Raw genomic sequence first — 15,377 nt, forward strand, 5'->3', positions numbered from 1 at the left:
TTTGAATCTAGTTAAAAATAAAAAATAATCAGAGTTGTGGAAAATATTCTTATGCAACAATATGCCATGTAGTATTAATGGGAGTAGAAGACAGAAGTAACATAAAAACCTACGATAAGGGACTGATCAAATATATCAATTTAATTAGGTAGAAAACTATGAAGACTTCATGAGGCATGCTCTTGAAGACTATTTGAAGAAATGAAGAAGCATTCATAATATAACGAGAAATATAAACAACCTGATCTTAATTTGGCTAGAACAGTGCCAGGCAGCAAGTTTTCAAACAATGTCAACTACTATCATTATTGAGAATTTCAGACCCTCAAATGATCATTCGTTCGTTCATTTCTTCATTCATCACTCAGTTGACTGTTTTCCCAAGGGTGTATGAGCGGGTTGAGGAAGGTTGCAGGCTTGTCTCCTCTTCCTCCCTGGGCCTTTAGCTGGCTCTGTTTCTGGCTGGGCACTGCCACCTAGAGGCTCCTGGCCCACAGAGCAGCTGTCCCTTGCAGCTCCTGACATTGGGCTCCAGCCCCATGGCAGACAGGACCCTCTCATCACTGCTCATGAGTACCCTGGGAGGCTGTTTGTTTCCTGGACGCCTCCGAAAACATCAGTGCTAGAAATATCTTTCGAGATTCCTTATTAAGATTCTCGCGTGGATCAAGGAAGCCTATGGGCAGTGTTTCTTAAATTGTGGTCCTTGAACCTGAGTCAGTGACAGCTGGCAGGAGACTTAATAATAAAGATCCAGGACCCATTTCCCCCCTTCCTCTGAATCAGATATTGCTTGGGGGAGCAGGAGTGCTAAACATCTAGAATTTTACCACACTTCCCAGGTGATTCTGGTGCATGTTGACGTTTGAGAGCTATCAACCCAGACCAGTGATATTTTATACTTTAACCCATTTCCCATTTAGGAGAAAAAAGTGCAGCTCGCTGCCAATGTTAATTTAATTTTTACGTAACACATACTTTGAGACTGGAGCAAATCTGACTGGTTTTCAATGTGAAAATAAAATATAAAAACTGTTCTTGGAGTTATTTCTAAACAGAACTTGTCTCTAATCCTGATGTAACAAAAATGTATACATAAATCGGATTCATCAAATGAATCTTCAGCTAACAACTGTTTTTTTTTTGAGAAGCTTTAGTTCACGGCAAAATTGCAGGAGGTACAGAGATTTCTCATATTCCTGCTCCCCCGCCCCGTGCCCACATGCACAGCCTCCCCTGTTATCAACATTCCTTATTATAGCTGTACATTTGTTGCAACTCATGAACCTATACTGACACATCATTGTTACTCGAAGTCTATAGTTTACATCAGGGTTTATTTTATGGGTCTGGATAAATGTATAATGACATGTATCCATCACTATGGTGTCATACAGAATATTTTCACTGTCCTGAAAATCCTCTGTTCTGCCTATTCATTCTCCCACCCCTGCCACAATCCCTGGAGACCATTGATGTTTTTACTGTCTTCGAATTTCTGCTTTTTTTCAAAATGCCACGTAGCTGGAGTCATACAGTATGTATGCAGCCTTTCGGACTGGCTTCTTTCACTTAGTAATATGCCTTTAAGATTCCTGCATGTCTTTTCATGGCTCGATAGCTCATTTTTTTTGTTTTAATGCCGAACAATACTCCATTGTCTAAATGTACCGCAGTTTATGACTAAAGCAGTTATAATCATCCATGTGCAGGTGTTTGCGGGGACATAGTGTTCAGGTAAATACCAAGAGTAAATACCAAGGGTAAATACCAAGGAGGGAGATTGCTGGATTGTATGGTAGGAGTATGTTTAGTTTGGTAAGAAACTGCCAGATTGTCTTCCAAAGAGGCTGTTCCATTTTACATTCCCACCAGCAACGAATGTGAGTTCTTGGTGCTCTGCATCCTCATCAGCATTTAGTGTTGTCAGTGTTCCAGATTTTGGCCATTCTGACAGGTGTGTACTGGTATCTCACTGTTGTTTTAATTTGCATTTCTCTGATGACGTGATGTGGAGCATCTATTTCATATGCTTATTTATCATCTGTATATCTTCGGTGAGAAGTCTTTGGCCCATTTTTAGTCAGGTTGTTTGTTTCTTTATTGTCAATTTTTAAGAGTTCTTCGTATATTTCAGATAACAGTCCTTCACTGCGTGTGTCTTTCACAAATATTTTCTCACAGTCTGTGGGTTGTCTTCTAATTCTCTTGACATTGTCTTTCATAGAGCAGAAGTTTAATTTTAATGAAGTCCAGCTTGTCAGTGATTTCTTTCACGGATTGTGTCTTTGGTGTTGTACCTACAAAGTCATTACTATGCCCAAATTTAACTATCTAGGTTTCTCCTACATTCTAGGAGTTTTATAATTTTATATTTTACATTTAGGTCTGTGATCCATTTTGAGTTAATGTCTGTCAATAGGGTGACATGCTACAGCCATAGCCACAGGGAACCTTGGTTGGAAGGAGATCTACTGCTCACAAACCCTCTGGGGCATGAATAGGGCTGGCCCATTTGCCCACATTCCCTGGAGAAGGAAGAAATCCCATTTATTCTTAGTTTGCACACTATTCTCTGCCCCAGAGATAGCTGCTCTTTTAAAGTTTCTGTTTGATAAAATAAGCAGTGATGTGAGTGTAAGAGAGTAAAATTTTGTATAATTTTGCACCAGTTTTGTATAATTTCTCTCTTCTGAGCAACATAGAGAAGTTAATAATGAAGACCTTACTGATGCAAGGTGCATGAGAAAAAAAAAGTCACAAAATAAGATTTTGTAAATCCTAGCTCATCACTTACGAATGCTGTGACTTTTGTTGAATGACCGTCTTCTAAGTTTTCTCATCTATAAAAGAAGATTGGCAATAGTATCTTACCTGGGCAAAGCCTGCTCATTATTCCTCCCCAAATACTTTCTCTCCTGATTTAAAACTGGGCCAATATGGCCATACCAAATAATGACGGTATTTCTCAGCCTCCCTTGCAGCTATGTGTAGCCACGTGACCAAGTTCTGGCCAGGGGGGCATAGGTACAAGTGGTATGGGAAACTTCTGGAGGGTTTCCCTTCTCCTCCCCTCTCTTTCTGTCCCTGGGCTGAACTGCAGGCATAATGGCTGGAGATGGAGCAGCCATCTGGAACACGAGGTTGTTTTAGAAATGGAGAGTCGGGGGCATGCATAACAGACAAACGAGACAGAACGAAGTCATTTCCCTGATACCGGGGAGTTGCCACACTAGCCCTGGGCCATTTTATGTCAGATTTGCATGTCGCAGAAAAGAAAACTTCTACCTTATATAGGCCACTGTCGTTTTAGGTCTCTGTTACTTGTTATTGAATTTAGTCCTAATAAATTCATAACCTCATAGATTTCTTGGGAAGATTAAATGAGATATTGGGTGCAACTTCCATGTTACAATAACTGGCACGTTAAAAACACTCAGTAAATGTCAGCTTTTTCTTAGTAGCTTCTCTAGCATCTAAATATAATAACTGTCCCTCATCCCCAGTGAGAATTCCAGGGGGCAGTCTTCCTGCGAAGAAAAGTTATTGAGATTGTGTTGTTAGCTATTTTTTGGTTCCAAACAATTATAAAACAGAAAATAGTATCATTATAAACAACTAATTCAACCAGGAATGATTTCATTTGAGCTCTATTGTTCTGTTTATTAGTTTTAGCTGACAGAGCTCAGCCTTACAAATTTGTGTGGTATTTTAACTGGAAGATAAGTCATACATTCTTTTAAATAACTATGTTTACAAACACATAGCTCAATTGTTCCACACTTGAAATCCAGCCTTTCAAAACACTTTAGGTGCATTCTTCTCCTTGGCTTTCTTTGTTTGAAAAAAAACATGTTGGAATGTTTACCAGAAGTCAGTGGCCCAAGGCCAACTTTGTGCTTTGTGACGGATAGATGGTCTATTTATTCAGTGATATCTGCTGTGTCCAATTAATGTGTGTTGACTCAATATTTTCTAAGATCCTGTTTAGCTCTCAAGTTCTCTGATTCTGCAAAATATTGACAGTTTAAAGAACAGAAACCTTTTTTCCTAAGGAATCCTAAGAGAAAAAGAACAAGGACAGTAAACCTGAAGAAAGAAAATTGTTACAAGGTTTATTATCGATGAATGAAAGAAAAGAGAAGACGAAGAACAAGATGGTCAGTCTTTAATGTTTAAAAACACAAAAATGTTAAAAAATGTTAGATATAGCATTTGAAAGGTAACACTCCATCCTACTCTACGTTGATACGATTAAAAAAAACTAAGTACTAATATTTTTATGATGACGTCAAGTAGTATTTTACATGTTGACTCCATTTTACAGGAAAGGGAAAATATTTATGTGGAACCACAGAAATACTGCTGTACAGATAGCTCCAACTTAAAAATGGGTCATATTTTATTTTCTTTTTTAAAAATTAAAACAAAATTTCAATTACAGTTGACATACAATGTTATGTTAGTTTCAGGTGTACGACATAGTGATTAGACATTTATATAACTTAGAAAGTGATCACTCCGATAAATCTTGTACCCATCTGACAAAATTGGGTTGTATTTTAAAAGCCCATTGAGTGGTTTGATATGAAAATTGGACAGTATTATCTCTGTAGAAAATAGTAAAATATAACATGTCCCAAAGCTAGCCCACCAGGCCCATTTAAGCCAAATAGTAGCTGAATTACACATTTATAAATATAGTTTGAGTTCCGAGGTCCAGGAGAACCTCGAGCTTCATTTATTGAGATGACCATGTTTTTCTTACATTTAAGCTGTGTGGAGTGACATTTGTATTAATTCTTGCTCTTATTCTTGATTTACGTCTTAAGATTATTATTTTTTACGGTCATCCATATCAGAGTTTTAGCTGCCCTTCCCTGAAAGACAAGTACCGAATTCTTTTTCTTCTGCTGAATAAGGCACCTACCCCTATTTGTGAAGAGTGTTTTTGTGGTTATTAAAGCATGAAAAATAAATCTGAAAGTTACGATCCACAAGGCACATGTGACTAGACACCTTGTCCCGGGCCTTGTTGGGGGAATATGGGGATTCGGGAGGAGACGAATGAATCAAGGAATGAAAATCAAGAGCATTTCTGAGAACAGATGTTTATCCAGATCAGGATTCAAGAATAAAATTGAAGTTCAGAAAGAAAAAGGACCCTGCCTCAAGGATCAAGAGTCGAGTTGGCTGTTGGCACTGATACGATCTCAGATGCATTCAGTGAGCCCTCCTGGTGGCCGCGTCTCTCCTTCTCAACTTTTCACAGAAACCAAACTTATTTGGTTATTCACTGTGCTCGTTGGCTAAGGCTGCTGCAACAAAGTGCCACAAATCGGATGGCCGAAACAGACAGATTTCTTCCCGTAGTGCTGGAGGATAGATAGAAGGTCAAAATCAAGCTGTTGGCAGGGCTAGTTCCCTCTGAGGGTCATGAGGGAGAAGCTGTTCCATGCCTCTGGCCCAGCTTCTGGCAGCCTCGGGCATTCCTTGGCTTGTCCATAGAGGGGCGTCTTCTCCCTGTGTCTTTACATGAGCTTCCCTGGTGTGCATGTCTTAATGTCCAGATTTCCCCTTTTTATAGGGACACCAATCATGTTGGATTAGGGGCCCACCCTAATGGCCTCATTTTAACGTGACTACCTCTATAAAGGCCCTTTTTCCAAATACAGTCTTATTCTGAGGTCCTGGAAGTTAGGGCTCAACGTCTGTTTTGGAGCGGACCCCAATTCAAGCCATAGCATCCACCTTCGTCAAAGGAGGTCCCACAGCAACGGTGTGGCCAGCGGGGTCACTGACTTTCATATTCCACATCGTGTCTCTCTAGAGCTCAGTATTTACTATTGTGAAGGGAGAGCTGCCAACTGCACACGAATCTTATGGAATGTTTAGTGTGAGAATCTTTGAAAGGTCTTTGAAGGAGTCCAGATGGTCCCCTTTTGAGGGGAGCGGGCCGAGGACAAGGAGCCTGCTCCAGATGCCCTGGACCCGGGTACAGAGCAGGACTCTGGGGAGAAGCTTTGCCTGGGAGGCTACGCAGACACGTGGTTGAGAAGGAAGAACTTGGAGCCGCCCGCCTGAACTGGAATCGAATTCTGGAACTCGCTAGCTGTGCAACCTTGAGCAAGGCACATGACCTCTCTGTGCCCCAGCTTCCACAGGATCAGAAGAGGGACTGGGTATAGGGTGCTGAGCGCTGTGCCTGCCACTTCGGCGAGCGTCCACTAAGGGTTGGCTGGCAGCTGTCCATGCCGGGGTCCTTCCTCCGAGGGCCTGTGGTGACCCTTGTCCTGCAATTCCTGCCCAGCCTGGGCATGGGTGGGCTTGGGCTTGTCATCGGTGCACCTAGTTAAAATCCTGGCATCCCCACTTGCCGGATGTGCGATCTTGAGTGACTAACCTGCTTCAGGTCTGCGTGTCTCAGTTTCCCCATCTTTAAATGGGGTGAGTGACATGACTAATTATAGAGGATCATTGCGAGGCTTAAAGACCATTCATTCGGCAAATATTTATTCTGGTCCTTTATGCCAGCAGTCTATCTAGAGATAAACATTAAACAAATTAATAAGAGAATTATTTAGCAAGTGGGAAGGATGTAAGTGCTAGAGGGAAAAACAAAATAGAGAATGGGAAAGAGAGGAAGTGGCAGTTTTACAAAAGGACATTTGCACGAGACCTGAAGGGGAGGAGGGAGGGAGCCATGACTGCATGAGCAGTGCAAAGGCCCTGGGGCAGGAGCATGCTCGGGAGGTTTGAAGGACAGCGCGGAAGCCAGTGTGGCTGGAGCAGAGCAGGGGAGTGGACAGAAGAGGTGAAGGCAGAGAGGGACAGAGGCTGCTGGAAGGACCTGGGCCTTATCAAGAGGCCAAGTTTAGCCAATAGATGCTTTCCACACTTGTTTTTTTGGGCACTGCTTTTGTCTCAGGAATTATGCAGGGCGTTGGGGATAGTTCGGGCCTCGAAGAGCTCGGCCCTGCCCCTAGGACTGTTGGGGTACGCAGATGGATTCCTGGGGAGGCCTTGGGACTGAGTCTGGGTCCAGAAACGTGCTCCAAAAGCCTTTGGAAGCAGAATACACCCTTCCAACACCCAGCGGCTTCTTTATTAGAAATGATTTAAAAAATTTTTTTCCTAAGGGCGATTGAAACCCACCCCTTGCTGGGTCATTTTTTCTCTGTCCCACCTCGGGGGCTGAATTTGGTTCACTTGCTTTCTCCTGCAGGCTCCAGGCAGAGCTCTGCCAGCCAGGCTTTGGGATGGATACAGATAATATAGTCTTTTGAAGCACAGGTATTTGTATCATTACTCAAATGTTTACAATGTTAGTCTGTTGAATTTGGAACTTGAATCAGATAGGGCCTTTTGACTGTGTTCTTTTCCTCCCTCCTCCCCACCCCTCCTTCCCTCCTCCCCCAACCCCGAGAGTTCCGGGTTGTGTTTGCTCCAGATGATGTCAGTTCCTGTGCCCTTGCCTCTCTGTCACTTTGTTTCTGCACTGTCTTATCTCTGTCTCGACTTCAGCAATATTGACATTTGGGCTGGATGCTTCTTTGCTGTGGGGGACCATCCCGTACATTGTAGGATATTTAACAGCATTCCTGGCCTCCACCCATTAGATGCCAGTAGCACCCACTCCCCAGTCGTGATGACGCAAAATGTCTCCAGAGGTTGCCAAATGTCCCCTGGGGGCGCACAGTATTTTTGGACTCAGTGGTGTGTCCCCTTCTTCGTCTGTCTATCTGTCTCTCATTAACTCCATTTCTAACTCTGGCCAGCCCGAGCCAGTCATGAGGGCTGGACTCTCCCCAGGGCTGGGAAGCCAGGCTGCATCACACTGGGCTCTGAAGCGAGAGTGGTCTGTGGCTAGCACTCCAAAGGCGGCATCAGCACAGCATCACTGCTGTTTACCATGGCCTTCCCGTCCCTCACTGGAACCCGAATTCGTGAATAGTGCGAAGAGTCCATAAGTGCGAAGAGTCTCCCGAGTTCCCCATGCCTTGGGCTCTGGCTGTGTCCTCCCCAGGGGGCTGATGTAGCTGGGGTCAGTCACCTCTGAGTTCTAAGCTACTGGGGAGCCCGGCCCCTTGTCCAGGCGGGACGTGCGCACCCTCTCCCTGTCGACAGCACGGTGACCTCCCTCTCCGTTAAGTCAACACGTTTGACTCTCTTCCCCAGGCAAACTGTGAAGTGATGCTCTGATCAGCTCCCAGCTGTGAAGGTCTCCTGTCTGTCCCCTCCTTTCCCCAAACAGCAAACACTGCAGAAGGTCACAGCAAGTGCTGAAGGCTGCGGAACGGCGGAGCAGAGGGGGACCTCATGTGAACGTGGATCCACGGACCTGCCCTGGAATCCAGATTCTGCCTCTTCGCAGCTGTTGACCTTCGGCAAGTCACTTCACTTCTCTGAGCCTATGTTTCCTTGTCTATAACACCACCCCGTGACACATCGAGCTTCTATGACACCCACAGTGAATCATTTTTTAAGAGCTTTATTGTAAATATAATTCACATGCCATATACTTCACCCACTGAAAGTACAATTCGATATTTTTTTTTGCATATTACGTTATTAAAAATTTTGTGGGAAAATATATATCACATAAAATACACCATTTTGACCATTTTTAAGTGTACAAATCAGTGGCGCTAATTGCATTAGCGCCTCCTTTACCACGAAATGATCTTCGATGTTTGTGAACCGTCATTATCTTCTTGATTTGTTCTTTCATGTTAAAACAAATGATTAATGACTAAAAAGAGAAGCATACGTTTCAATTTTAAGGATGTTATTTGAAATCAGTAAAGTGTTTCACGTGTGAACTAGAATTTGCACTTACGAAACAAAAATAATGCACTTCGCAGGTCCCGCTGTGTCACTGCCCTAACCTGTAAACATGATTTAGAATTCCGAGATTTGTGTGCCTACAGAATGACAGCTCTGTGTCTTCGTCACGGTCCCTCCTTGTCTATGTTGACTCTGCTGTCTGCACTTGGGGACACTAAGCACCCAAGGAGCATCGGATGCTCAAACTGTACCCAGAGGGAGTGCCAAAGGTGCTCAGCATCTAAGAATTTACTTTCGAAAGCAACAGGGGTGGCTGGGTCTGGACCTGTAGCTGAGCATTCTCCAGATGAACTTCTGTGTTGAATACAATGCTTATTAAAGGATAAGTAATACAAATGTATATATTATGAAAACTCCATAGTCACTACGGCAACTGTTTAGAACTTAGAACAGCTGCAAGATATTTTGGGGAAGAGGATTTTGCATGGTTCCCATGGCGATAACAAAGAGCTGTCCAACTTGTGATCGAATTTATTCTTGTTTTAAGTTCTGCCTACCAGAGGTGGCCCCATTCTGCCTGCCCCAGGTGGGCCTTCCCCCCGCCCCCAGGGCTGTAGATTGAGGATTACTAGTCATGTGCAGGAAGCACACTGCACGGTCCCTGTGCATAGTGGTCCCTGTGCATATACGGTCCCTGTGCATTCACTTCATAACTGATGCCTCTGCTGTGATCAATACGGGCCAATGAAATCTGTAGAAACACAGACGGGCTGTCTACCACTTGTGTAGGAATTTTCTAATCTCGTGGCCCTCGTTTTAAGCATAAACCATTGTGTTCCCCGTGAAAGCCTCCTCCAGGAGGACAGGAATATGGAATTTTCAACGATCGTACTCGATACTGTTTCCTATGGAATTTAGAAATGAACTCACGTTGCTCTGAGCCTTCTGTTTTGGGATATCGGTTGGAGCTCATTTTAAGATCCCCTTTTTATTAAAATCCTTAAAGTAAATGCCACCGACGAAGCGTCCACATGCTACAGGCAGTAATGGAACAGCCAGGCATTTAGAGATGGGCTGGGGGCGGTGCTGAGGAAGCGGCAGGCTCATTTTAGCTCTGTCCTGGAGTAACACTGGATGAATCTTGACTCAGTCCTCCCAGCGCCTCCCTCCCCCACCCTCCCCTCTCCCAGGACTGTGCCTCACGATATTCTGATATTCTTTCGGGGTTGGCATCAGGTGTGTACTGGTACGCCTTCCATCCACACACGTCACTCCTCGTTTCAGAATGAAGAAACTGAGGTCGAGTGAGTGTGCCTCTGGATCCCCAATGCAAACCTCCCAGCTCCCACGTGCTTCTGGGGCACCCCACTTTTGGACACCCGGACTCCTGTGAATTTTGTGTGTGTGTGTGTGTGTGTGTGTGTACTGGGGGGGCGGATGGTCCTTGGTATCTCTCACTAGGTCTCACACAGACCAGTTTCTCCAGCTGTTCCCTAACTCCTTAGTCATCAGAAATCTGAGGTCGGCTCTGTTCGTGGCCTGTTTGGGGTGTTCTTGTCACACCCTACTCTTGCGCTTTGTGTCCATTTCTCAGAACTGCTGTGACAAAAGACCACAAACTGGGTGGCCTAAAACAACAGGAATTTATTCTCTCACAGTTCTCGGAAGATGGAGGTGTCCACAGGGTCGGTTCCCTTTGGGGACCCTCTTCTGGCTTCCGGCTGGCACTGTTCCTGGGAGCTCCTTGACTTGTCATGGCCTCACTTCATCTCCACTAGGCCCTCTTCCCGTGTGTCTGTGTCCAAATTTCCTTTTTATAAAGACACCAATCGTTGGACTCAGCCACACCCCCATACAGTATGACATCATCTTAACTACTATATCTGTAAAGATGCTATTGCTAAATAAGGTCACATTCCGAGGTTCCAGGTGGACACCCATAATTTCGGGGGACACTTCAATCCACGGCAGCTCCCACCTCTTCCTGGTCCCCATCCCACATCTTCTCGGTGACCAATCAGGGCAAAGAGACCTGATGAGACGTCATCCCAGAGGGGGCATGGGACCCAGGGATGGAAGCTTGAGGACAGAGAGGTGGCCACCCACTAGGGGAGGGGATAACAAGGGAGAGGGCTGGTGGCAGCTGGGGAGGGTTCCAGGGCTGGGATGGGAACCCAGCCGGGGAGTTGGAGACACTTTGCATATGGCTTCTGCTTGTGATGGGGAGCGGGGGGAGGAGGCAGGGTAGAGAGAGATAGAGAGCTTAGAGCTGGGCAGGATCCGACGCCAGAATGTGCTCTGTGAGGGGGTAGTTCTCTGCTCAGGTCTGGAGCTGGGGCGGTGGGCGGAGGGCTGTACCACTCTTAGCCCCATATCCAGATCCATTAAATCAGAATGGCTGGGGGTGGGTCCTCCTGAGTCTCTACATCTTTTGAATCTCCCCCTCCGAGTCTATATCTCTGAGTCTTCCCCCCAATCTCTATATCTGAGTCTCCTCCTTTGAGTGTCTGTATCTGCGAGTCTCTCTCCAAGTCTCTACCTCCGGGGGACAAAGGAAGATGAGTGGGGAGAGCTCAGAAGTATAGAGACTCTGGTGAGGGTGACTCAGAGATACAGGGGAGACTCAGATATATACTTAGAGTTATAGAGATTTGGGGGGAAGATACTCAGAAATTAAGAGACTCAGAGAAATAGACTTGGGGAGGAGAGACAGAAATGAGATTCAAGAGGGAGAGACTCAGAGATATAGAGACTGGCGGAGAGGAGACCCAGACATAGTTGACTCACTAGCAGAGAATCCAAAGACGTGACTCAGCGGGAAGAGACTTAGAGATGAGAGCGTTGGGGAGAGAAAGATAGACCCATAAAGCAATAACACAGACCTTGTAGCTAACCTGTGGAGATTTCTTAATTTCCACGTGGAATAGTATTAAAATCTGTCTTTGGACTACGACAAAAAGCTAGTCTCAAACTTCTCAAAGGGTTGGCGAAATTCAGAACATCTTCTGCATCTATAACGTGATCCCAGAAAGACCCGAAGCCGACGTGCTGAGCTGTATGACGGCACCAGCAAGTCGATAGTCACCGTGCCTCCGGGAAAATACTTTCTCTGGATTATGGAAATGAGACGCATCATAAATACATTGAGAACATGGGCCAGGAACCTCCCTGTTGGAGAAGAGGATGGAATATAAGGAAAGCAGAGAGATGAGAGTGGCCCATGGCGTCAGATTGGAACTGAAGGCACCGAGGGATGGTTTTAGCATAAATATGTGTATATAAATGCGTGTCAAGCATAGATAGATATAGATGTTTAAATCTGTGCACCTGTAGACATGTCTTCACATGTAGTGTACATATGAATATACATACTTCTGTATACGTTATTTATGTAAATTGCTAAGTATACATGTGTCTGTACATACATACACACACGTACATATATTTTCTACTTTATTAGGATAAAACCTAGAAAAAAACGACTCCCAGTATTGATATTTACACCTACCACTGAGGCATGGTTTATACGGACCATGGAAAAGTGAGCCACAGTTCTCAGAAGAGAAGGTTGATGCCCCAGGGCTGAGGTAAGGAGGGTGAGAGATGAATCTGGAACACTTGCCTGTGCCAGAAAACGGGAAGACACTCACAAGAATAAAGACACAGATCCATGGGACATCGAAGCAGGACGCAGAGACTCCTAGCCATGTCTGGGCTGGTGTGAGTGCCACATTAAATAAAGACAGTAGTGGGTTTCAACCCTTTGTATCAAAAAAAAAAAGGTCCCGAATCCATACTGAAACCAGTAACAGAAAAGCAGATGGATGGGGGAAGGCAAATGCCCTCACGGCAGAATTAACGCGCAAAGGCGCCAGTTCTCCCAACTGGAGTCTCTGCGTCCTTGCAGTCACACCTGGCGACGGCACACCTTCTGTGACCTGCATGTCCAGCACTCACAGGAGCGGCCGTTGCTGCCAAGGACGCGGTCCCAGCCGGGAGCCGCCCTGTGAGAACCAGCGGCCGCTCACACGTCCACCTGTCGGGGCTCCCCGGTTCCTGCCTCAGGGCCATGGCTGCCCCCTGGGTCATCCCGGGCACCCAGATTCCAGATAAAAACAGTGTGTCCTGGAAGGAGGACAGGCTACGGCCAGTGCCTGGTGGACCAGGGCAGGGGAGAAACTAAAATGGGAGGCTTCGGGTTTCTCAGAATAGAGGAGGTGTCCGAAGGGAAGATGCCCAAATTCCTGCCATGCTCTGAGAGCAGGGGACTTTGTCTGTCGTGCTTTCATACCCACGACACCCAAAAGGAAGCCACAGGAGGGCCTTGTCGCTATTTTATTGACATTAAAGCTGAGGCACGTGCACATACACACACAGTATCTGGAAGGAGAGATTAAGAAAATGATTATGTTTGTCCCTGGGCAAAAAGACTGGGAGACACAGTGGGAGTGAGACTATTTTACAGACTTGGTACCACTGAAGTTTCCTTATAGGTGAATATATGGCCGAGTCCCCTCACCACCTCCCTCTACTCCCCCCACAAAAAAAATCTTAAAACAGAGCAAAATGCCTATCAACCATCCCAGTGAAGAAAGTTATAGGGAATTATGTCCAATGATGCCATTTTTGAAAGAAGTTAGGAAGATGAAAAGTGGGCAAAAGATGAAAAGCCCTAAATATGGCCAAATCATTCTAAGGGGCTATGTGAATATGGAAAAAAGGATCGAAAAAATGTTTGCCGAGCATCCTGCTACCTGAACGATCTAGGGATCCAGGGAAAACCCTGCCTCCGGCTCCACCCCTGGAAATGACTCCTCCCTCACACCTGCCCTCTGAGCTTCTGAAGCCCCCCACACCTTCCTGTCCCCCCCCCACACTTACACATTCCCACATATTCACCCGAGGGCCGGCTCAGCCCAGGGCCCATCTGTGTATTTACTGAAGACTAGACTATCTTGGCCTTAGGCAGGGGTCAAGGCTGGCTGCTTCTGCTTGAAGCCCCAGAGGCCCCACTCTGTACAACAGGGAGCCCCAATTGGAAGCGGGTGTGTGGGGGTGGGGCTGTGCTGGGGGAGGGATGGGGGTGCCACCCTGGGCAGCCAGTCTCTACTTCTTGGCCGCATGCTGTCTTTGGCCTCACATGAGGGGTGGGACATTGTGGGTGCTGGAGCCCAGGGGCTCTGGTCCATGTCTAGGGAGGGACGTGGCCCCGGGCACTGCTGTTCGCAGCACGGTGACCCTCCATCTGCCAGGTCAGCCCGAAGCTCCTCAGGTTGCCACCACCGTTCCCTCCTTCATAGAGAAACTACTCCATCACCTTCACTGAGGTCATTCTACCCCCAGGGGTCTTTGACCATTTCAGGAGACGTGTTGGTTGTCACAAATCGGGGGCTGGCTACTACTGGCCTCCAGTGGGTAGTGGCCCAGGATGCTGCTCAGCACCCAGAAGAATGCCTCTGCCTCAGCTCCAGAACTCGGCAGCGGTCCTGCTGCCATGCCCACCCAGCCACCCGGTGGACACGCTCTTCTCTAAGCCCCAGCGCAGGCCTGCTGACCCCCACCTGACGGCACACCCAGGCTCCACCTCTGTGTAGACATGGTCTCTCGGGCCCAGAAACCTAGTGGCAAGCACACGTATTTGTGCCCCTCAAGCAGACCTGTGATTCAGTTTCAACCTAGCAGCCATGCTTTGTAGCCAAGCCTGCCCACCTGACGATTCAGAGTGACGAGCGCGAGCCCTCTCAGATTCTCAGTGGAACTGTACTTGTCCACACACCTGGTGACAGGCCCCAGAGATATAGACTCAGATGCAGACACTGAAACAGACCTTCATCTCAGCCCCAGCCCTACTGAACAGCGTCCTAAAGCCAGACTTGTCCACCCAGGAGTAGACAGGACCCGTGCCCATTTCAGCCCTTAGGAACAGGTCTGACATCAACAAGTGCTGCTGTGGACCTCCCACAGCCATGCACCCCAGCTCCGACTCTGTTTCTGACTCAGGGATCCCAGAGGCAACCCCAGTGCCCGGGATACATTGAAGGAAGGTATTTACCTGCCGAAATGAAAGATGACGAGGGTGTTTGCTCTTTCAACTGCATAGACACACAAGGCTGTGAGGACCACAGACAACTGGGCGGACATGACACCAACAAGGGGAAAGTAAGGGTCCAGTGACTAACTCGAAGAAAGGGATACCTATAATGTGCCTGACAAATAATTTAAAATTATCATCCCAAAAGAGGCAGATCTAGAAATGAATCAAGAAAACAATGCAGGAACAAAATCAAGAAATAGAAATCACAAAAATGGGCAAAGGACCTCAATAGACATTTCTCCAAAGAAGGTGTACGATGATGAATGGGCGTAGGAAAAGATGCTCAACATTACTAACGATTGGGGAAGTGCCCATCAAAAGCACAGTGAGATATCACCTCTGTGGGGAGCGGTTTGTAAGCTGACAAGGTCCTTGCAAACTGTGAAGGCAATCAAGGGTTACTTCGCCTCCACACATCCAACCAAGGGTTACTTCGCATCCACGGATCCTCCACAAATTCCTCCTGAGAACAAGATAGTACAAATATAGCCACAGA

General features: G+C 46.3%; 1 long non-coding RNA gene across 1 annotated transcript; it reads left to right on the forward strand.

The window, feature by feature from the left end:
• The first annotated feature begins 2,755 nt into the window (after positions 1-2,755).
• Positions 2,756-9,170, forward strand: LOC111738559. Its single transcript, XR_002779875.1, has 2 exons — positions 2,756-7,293; positions 8,179-9,170. It is a non-coding gene; the product is annotated as an uncharacterized LOC111738559 (long non-coding RNA).
• The last annotated feature ends 6,207 nt before the right edge of the window (positions 9,171-15,377 follow it).

The sequence above is a fragment of the Pteropus vampyrus genome, unplaced genomic scaffold (assembly GCF_000151845.1).
Source record: "Pteropus vampyrus isolate Shadow unplaced genomic scaffold, Pvam_2.0 Scaffold40, whole genome shotgun sequence".
NCBI lineage: Eukaryota > Metazoa > Chordata > Mammalia > Chiroptera > Pteropodidae > Pteropus > Pteropus vampyrus.